The 8,616-nt window shown below is 37.9% G+C and overlaps 1 long non-coding RNA gene across 1 annotated transcript; it reads left to right on the forward strand.

Annotated features, from left to right (window-relative positions):
- On the forward strand, positions 5,846–8,126 carry LOC110394979. Its single transcript, XR_002436079.1, has 3 exons — positions 5,846–5,937; positions 6,244–6,335; positions 7,502–8,126. It is a non-coding gene; the product is annotated as an uncharacterized LOC110394979 (long non-coding RNA).

Raw genomic sequence — 8,616 nt, forward strand, 5'->3', positions numbered from 1 at the left:
GAGCAACAGCCAAGGAACTATAACGAACTGGTTGTCAGCTCTGGTGTAGCTTTAAAGAATTACTAAGAAACTGGAGGGGGGATTTTTTACATCCTCTCTGTTTTTTTGCCATTAATAGTAGCTGTGAATACCCAAATTTGTTCACCTATACATGTATGCTATGTACTGACATCCACAAGAGAAACCTAGACTAAGTATAGTGCTTCAGGACTAGTCATAATGATGTGTGTAAAGGCCATTGATTTGGCCTTCTAGCCATTTCTACAGCAAGTAAAATGCTCCTCAAGCTTCCCTAAGATACTGCATTAAGAAATACTTAAGAACTTGAATGTGCTGTGTCACATTACTCAGAATAGTGAAACTCATTAATATGCAAACAAGTAATACTCAGAAATAACTCCAGAAGAATGGCTCTTGCACTTTATATGTGGTTGAAGAATGTGGTAGGATATTTTATAAAGCAGACCAATACTGAGAGCTCCATGAAATTTGACATTTCATTCTAAATCCTGCAGAGAAAAGCTGTTTTAACTCCGTAGGTTTAGCTTGAGGACTGGATCTGAAATTGTTTTTCACCGTACTAGCATAAAGGAAAAAAGGAGAGAGCACACATTTGGCAACAGTTCATATATCCAGTTCATAATGGCTGCTTAGAATGTGGATTTTTTTAAATGTCTAATGCTTTATCTTCAAAATAGGCCAAGAACTAAACTCTGAGACATTATGGCCTCTAAGGTAATGATCTTTATGAAGTAGAATGAAATGGGTTTTGTCTGAAAAATATTAAGGGAATAAAGATCAACTAAGTTAAAGTTTGCCAGCTTAAATTTCATTTCTGAATTCTTGATTTTTTCATGTGGGCTTTATCCTCTTACATTATTCAGGATCTGTCTGAGAGATATTAGTTTAGAACAATGCAACCTCAAAAAATTGTCATGAAAAGTCAGTAATTCAGGAGGATGATTGTGTTTGTTTCAAAAACTCTGAAGGATAACAGCAATTACATCTCAAAATGTACAGATGCTGTCATGTCCTTCAGAAAGCAAATTAAATGAAAGTGACTTGCTTAGGTATACCTGATTGAGGTATTGTTGCTGGATGATCAGAAATTAATAATGCTGGTGCACTGTACACCAGCTAAAACTCTCAGAACAATTCTTGTCAGATTGTTCCATAGTACTCTGCTCTAATTTTATTAGTACTCTTCACTGAGTTCAGTGGACTGGACTGTAGTTATAAAACTATTACATTTAGGAAGGCTTTTAATGATTATGTAGAAAGGTGAAAAACCTTACTTTAGGCTCCAGGGCCTGGCTTCTTGTGATTACATTAGTGATGAGGTCCCAGATTTATACTAGTAAAAGCAACAGCATGGCAGAAAGAAGGCTTATAACTGATTTGCAAAAGACAGCAAACTCAAGGAGAATTTTCCAAAGCAGAGATGCATTTCAGCAGGTTGTGGGTCAGATAGATGATGGAAGATCTTCATCCCTTCATTTTAAAATGGTGAAATTCCTCATGTAGATCATTGTTGTCTTATTTTTACTTTTGTTTTGTCAGTTGGTTGAGAGAAAGCGATCAAGAAGTGAAAGGCAATCTGGTTCATGTTGTAAATTGGAGACTTTGAAACCTTTATTTCTGGGAAAATATGCTTCTTCAAATATGACTTTCCTGTGCCTTTTTAATGTTATTACAGGGAAACTACATGGGTTCTTGAATGGCCAGCATGTTGCAACTTGAAAACATAGTTGACACTTCTACAGAGTTTCCATTAAATTACATTTCTGGAGCCATAAGATCTTGATTATACACTGTTGTAAAGTTAGATGAGCCAAGTACTAAGTAGCCAGTTTTTCTGCTTGACTGCCAGGATGAGGTGCTTTGTATCCGCACTGCATATTTAACTGGCTCCAAATGGGAGGTTAGCTTCTGGTGCTGACACTTGCTGCCTGTTCTAGCGGTATGGATAAGATGAGCCTACCTACAGCCGTATCTACAAAAAAAGAGTCACAGTGTAGGACTAGAAGAATTCCCAGTGATTTCTACTGCTCTGTTCATGTGCGAATAGGAACAGACAAACAGGAAATCCTCCAGGGATTGCCCCACTGTAAAATTATTCTGACCATTTTCAGAACTATTTCCTAAAGCACTTTTTTGTCATAGAAGCCTACCTGCAATAACTGGAGCTGACGGAAGATGATGAGCCAGAAAAAAATAATAATAAAAGGAGGGAAGAAGGGAAGTGGGGAGATGACAACAGCAGAAAAAAATCTTCCAAGTAATAGCAAACTAGGATAGCAAAAACAGAACCTCCTTCAGATTAAATTTTCATACTTATCTTAAATAATGTATTTGGCACCTCAACACTTTTATAACAAAGGAGAAAAGAAAGCAGAAAGGCTGCAACACTCAGCTGTAAATGAAGGAGAATGTGTACACAGATGCCTGAGGCTCCAACAGTCAAAAAAAACAAACCTCCTCTTCCCTTTTCCCCCAGTCCCATTCACTGGTTGGCTTCTCATTAAGGAAGAATCTACTTTAAAGAAATCTCAGTGTATACTGACACTATGGTAAATTTACATATTTTTAAGATACAGAAGAAACAATGATCTCTGTTTGAGCAAGGAAGCTGGAATAAGTTCACAAGGAGTGTAGTCAAGGGGCTTGTGTTTATGTCTGTGTTCATATTTGAGACCTGTTTTATTTTCTCATGCTCATTGGCTCCTGAGATCAAGAAAACTTGATCAATATTATGACACCAGTCACACCACTTAAACTTTTTTTGTTTTATTTTGATAATATAATCTGATTTTCGTGCTGCACGATGCTGTGCAATGTGTGACTGTCAGAATCTGTTCCCAAGTTACTTCAAAATCAGTTTGACAAAGAAATATAAATGGTGAGCAAGGCAGGGGTTTGTACCCACTTTCCAAGGTTTCCCTGTTTTGGTGTCCATTGGTCGTCAGATACAGCACAAGGCAACAGGCAATACAGACACATCAAGCACATATTTATTCAGGAAGCTTCATACCCATCACCTGCTTAGAATGAGCCTGTTTTAGTGCTGATCTTAGGTGGGTTTCCAGGAAGCATGGAAAGACAGTCTGAGAGAGCTGGGGCTCTTCAGCCTGGACAAGAGAAGGCTCCAGGAGGACCTTATAACGGCCTTCCAGTACCTGAAGGGGGCCTACAGGAAAGCTGGAGAGGGACTTGTTATAAGGGCATGTAGTGACAGGACAGGGGGAAATGGTTTTAAACTGGAAGAGGGTAGATTTAGGCTGGATATTAGGAAGAAATTTTTTATTTTGAGAGTGATGATACACTGGAACAGGTTGCCCAGAGAGGTTGTAGGTGCTCCCATCCTGGAGGTTTTCAAGGCCAGGATGGATGGGGCTTTGAGCAACCTGGTCTAGTGAGAGATGTCCCTGCCTATAGCAGGAGTTTGGAACTAGATGATCTTAAAGGTCCCTTCGAACTCAAACCATTCTATGATTCTATGACCTAGACATCAGCTCTAAATTAATAACATGGAACTTCCCCTGCAATCGTCTCGATTAAATTGACTTTGGTGGACTCTTAAGAATATTCTTGCATATTTCATCCTCTGCTCCTTTGAATAGAAAGATGTAAACTACTTTTTCTACTGACATTTTGGGAATTCTGAGTATTCTTACATTTTAATGATTTCTTTGTGTTGGTAAAGGTGACTTCTTGAGTGGAAGAAGACAGTATTAATCTGGAAATGTCTAACTAGAAAGTCGTGGTGACACTGATGTACCATACAAACATGCTTTTAATGTGTCCAAATGCTGTTGTGATTTACAACAACTCCTCTTGTTTTGGGCTTTTCCTTTTGCCACTGCTCCTGTAATAGTTCTGGGAACAACACAGACATTCCTCTTCACAACTTTGAAACTTGCTTGAGAAAATATGCTGGCTTTGAGTTGGATTTCATCCAGGGCCGCTTTTCTCTTTTCTTTTGGGTGCTTCCTGAATTCTCCTCATCCTTTCTGGGGGAACCCTGAGTAAGGTTTCATATCTTCTCCTCAGCTGTCCCCGATCTCCTGGAAGCTCACTGCTTTTTGGGGTCTTTGAGGCACTGACTCTTTGCTGTGAAAGACTGTTGAATACTGTGTTTAAACAGAGCAAAGATATGTTTAAGCATTCTCAAAGAGACTTTATAAGCCAGTCTCTTTGTTCCCTGAGGAAACGTTCTCTCAGTTGGAGCACTGGCTGCCTGGTCCACCCAAATATACTCTGCAGGTGTTGCTATTTTCAGAAGCACATGGAGTTCTGGTGTCTAACTCACATTTAAAGCAAAGGAAATTAATCTTAGAGCAAAACAACTGGCATTATTAACACCCAAGGGGCAGAAGCTGAGGCTAATATAGGAAACCATTTGCTAGAGAATTCTCTGAAGGAGAGGAAAACAGAGCTCTTGCTTCTGAAATAGGAGCATTTAATAAACTCTCTATAGCAACTAAGTATTTAATAAATAGGGAAATAAATAAATAATATAATCCCAAGACAAATTTGGGAAAGGATCCATATTTCTATAAGGTCTTTTGTTCCCAAAGTCTCTGACCAGACCAGAGAACTCTTGAGGACCTTATGGACAAAGAAAATGACACAGCCGCCTCAGATACCCTTTTGAAACCAGTGGATCAAGTTTCCTAGTTGTCATTTATCTTAATTTCTCTTTTCAGTCCTATTTCCAAAAATTTATGTAGATATAATATCCCAAAGCATTGCTTTATTTCTTTATTTTCCTTTATTTTTTCACACTCCTCACTTTGTTTTAATAATATATACGTATTTAAATTACAAATAATCATAGATTTCTAGTTCTGTGAGAGAACTTCTTTTTGAATGCAAATGGACCAAGTGAACAGAGAGCACCTGGTGGGATTGTTAAATTTGGTAGAGGATCAATATTCTAGAACTGTTATCATCTCAATGTTATGTCATTCAAGGCTCCTTGTACTAATAAGTATCTGAAAACTAAAAAAAAAAGTCACCCCAAGCCATGTTTTAAATTCGAAAATTAAGCCTTTTTCATCAGTATTACACAGATCTATCAGTGTCCACTTGTGGATTCTGTTGGTGGCTTTAGCACATGCAGTTTAAGACAGATGTTTAAAGAACATAATACTTTCTCTTTTTTTATTAGTAGCTAGAATGTTTTGAGAGAGTGACTAAGCACAAGCCTGGAGATTATGAAATTTGCTTAAGTGTTAATGGGTTGATTGCTGAGTTACAGCCTGGCGTCTTTACTGGAAATTGATTGACTGGTGCTGCAGGTCTTCACACTTGACGCTCGGATTTGACTCGAAAATTCTGCCAAGTCTTTTACTCTGAAATTTATCTTAATTAGATCTGAAAGACCTGCCACAGCAGAATAGTCACACCGATTAAAATGAAAAACAGGAGAAATTACTGATCAAATTAATCATAATGTCGGGTTACAGCTGTAGGTCTGATGTAATTTGCCACTCCAGTGAGTTACATCGGCCCAGGCACAGGGAAGAGAGCTGGTTTTATGCTGATCTGTAACACCAGGCAGCTTCGGGCAGCCCATCAGGATGCTTATTCCATTCATTCTCTTGGCTTAGCCTGACCTTAGTGCTGCAACTTGAAACAAATTAGGGAAACAAAAAAAACCCTACACTTTTATCCAAGGGATTGTGCTGGAAACATGAGCTTTCCAAATCCTTCTTGTTTCATTGTCCGCCTTCCTCTACTAACATTTGTTTGAAGTAACCAACAATTAATTATGTGGAAATTGGAAAATTAAAAGAAAGGTCAGAGGTTGCCACCTCGATCACAAGCCAGCAAATGAGTATTTCTAAGAGCTCCTAGTGGGTTAAGGTATGAGTTAGTAAGGCTAACTTAAGCAAATAGGTATGTAGCAGCACATGAGAACACACGTTCCTGCAGGTAGGAAATAAAGAATCAGACTTGATATCTTGAATATGTAATGATCCAAAAATTTATTTTTAAATGATATACTTCTAGTAGACTACGTATTCTAAACTTATTTGTTTTTTAATGTATAAATCACTGGTTGTATCCACAGTAGGAGGAGACAGGTTGTGGGTCTGGAGGGACACCACTATAAAATTTTAATCTGGAAGAGAAATCTCCTGTGAGATTTCAAATACTCCTTCTACAAGCGAAGTCTGAAAGATTTTTAGGACAACCTGTCGTGTACAAGCACCGCTGTCTTTTTTGCTGCTGATCCAGGACAACATCAAGAAATGAAGATATTTGCCACCAGCTGAGAATGGAAATGAAGTAAAGGAAAGAGAACAAGAAACTAGATGAGCACTGTTACTGTGAGTCTCAGAAAGAATTTTGTCTAACCTGTCAAATACACGAATTTTTTATTTTAATATTATAGTAACTTCAACTTATCAGAAATGTTCTGGGTTTTTTTGTTTGTTTGTTCATTTTTTCTCAAGCATGTGTAATTCTATGAAGTCTTACATACCTCCAGCCCCCCAAAAACTCGATCAACCAAAAAAATCCCATACTCTTTTAGATCTGGAAAATTGAAAAAGCTGGAGATAAGCTTTGTTTAAAAATAGTTTAAGTTGCATATAAACAATTTATTACCTTGAGTTGCTTAAAAATATTGATTTAACAAAAGAAATTGAAAACTTTAATTCACAGTGATTATTTGAAATCTGCTGAAATGGTTCACTGTTTTCAAATGCAAGGGTTTTTTTGCTGAAACCCTTCAATATTTCAGCTTATCATTTGCATCAGCAAATATATCTTAAACTAGGAGAATTTCCTTCAGGAGAGGAACTTGACTTACTTGTGATAGCTTAGACATGATTAAATATCCCATGAGAACTCTAGAGTTAGAGAGTGAAGCTGGCTTATGTTTTTGGAAGAGACTGAAAGGCAATGCTGAGTTTCCAGAGGAGAAAAATAGATACATGAAAGTAGCAAATCACATATTGCTAACATTGTCTTTTTAATAAAAGATTGATGATGGTGAATTTTGGATGTTGAAAGAGCTGAGATTCTTTAAAGCAGTAATCATTGTTGCAATATCTTTATATATGTGTTAAGAAATACTTACATGCTTATAAATAACACCAGGGAAGCAATCAGAACTGAGAAGACCCTAGACTCTTATCAAAATTACAGATGTTATAAAGAAAAGCCTAAAAATATGGATGCAAGTAACATCAGCATATATGCTACAGAACAATAATTTGTCATAGCAATGGCCAGTAAATTGATACCAGAAGATGTTTCTGAATGAATGTTGTAATGAGTGATACAAAAAAATGCTAGTTGCTAATGCTGTCTTGATCTTCACCATGTAACCTTATAATTGCATTTGCAACGTGCTGGACAGACAAACCCTACTGGAGTGCTGTCTCTTCTTGCTCTTCTCCCAGCATAGGCAATGCTCTACTTATGGACTGGTGTCAGCAGCTGGGACAGGAGATGCTAAAGGGCTGTTTTCCTCTTAACCTTTCCACAGGAACATGGGGACACCTCACAGAGTGCCAGCTGGAGCTGCCTACATGGATGCTCCATGGGCCATGGGAGAGCAGCTAATGTGGAGTAGAGTTGTATTGGGATCAAGGTCCAGGATGGGGCAAGTAAGGAAGAGGCTATCTTATTCGCAGTACTCATCGGAAAGCACAGCTTTCAACAGCATGCAATTCCCCAGAGACAAAGCCTGATTTTTAGGAGGAAAAGTAAAATGTTTTTAGGAGGAGTGTGTAGAAAAGGAATGTCTTTGTTATCCACAGTGCCTTTATTCCTACTGACCTTTTCCACTGGGAGAGAGACACCAGAAAACAGGACTAGTATTGTGAAAGGCTGAAATTGTATCACTGATCACCAGTCTGCAATAAGGTGCTGAGTATGTTTCTAAACTACCTCTGCAACTTTTCACTTTATAACGAGAACTAACTCTACTAGGGAAGTTGGCAGATTCCACGCAGCTAACAAATAAGACAGGAGCAAGCTCAATATGCCATTAGGAAGGTTTCCCCCCTTCTCCTTCCCTGACTTCTAGAATTACAACCTCCTTTTTTTTTTTTTTTTTAACTGTCTTCTGTCTGTGAAACGTGTTCTCAATGCAATCAAAATGTATGTCTGACAGAATTTTCAGTTCATGTAAAACAAATATAGAAATAAACAAAACTTGAGGAAAAACCAAGCCATTCTAAAAATCCTTGATGTTTTCCCTATAGACATTCAAAGAGTATGTCTAGGGGGAAGTCACTGGTACTTCAAATGTACAAGCAGGTATAGAGATAACATATGTCAGTCCTGTAGACCCAAACTCTGCAGTCCACGCTCTCATGAGTGAAAACTGCAGAGAAGAAAGGAGAGGGGAGGGTATGTATTTCTTCACCACTCCATACAATCTGCACATTTAGCTTTAATCTCATTATCAAGTTATGCCTCTGATTATTGAATTTACTTCTGAAAAATAATTTGCATAGGAAGCAATGTTCTCTCATAACTGGGTTGTTGGAGGCAAGAATGCCAGACTGCTGTCCCAGCTCTATCATTATCTGGCGTGTTACTTCATCTTTTTGTTCTTTTGTTGATTCTCCCACCATTATTTGATCTGTTTAGACT

This window comes from Numida meleagris, chromosome 2, assembly GCF_002078875.1.
Source record: "Numida meleagris isolate 19003 breed g44 Domestic line chromosome 2, NumMel1.0, whole genome shotgun sequence".
In the NCBI taxonomy this organism is placed as follows: domain Eukaryota; kingdom Metazoa; phylum Chordata; class Aves; order Galliformes; family Numididae; genus Numida; species Numida meleagris.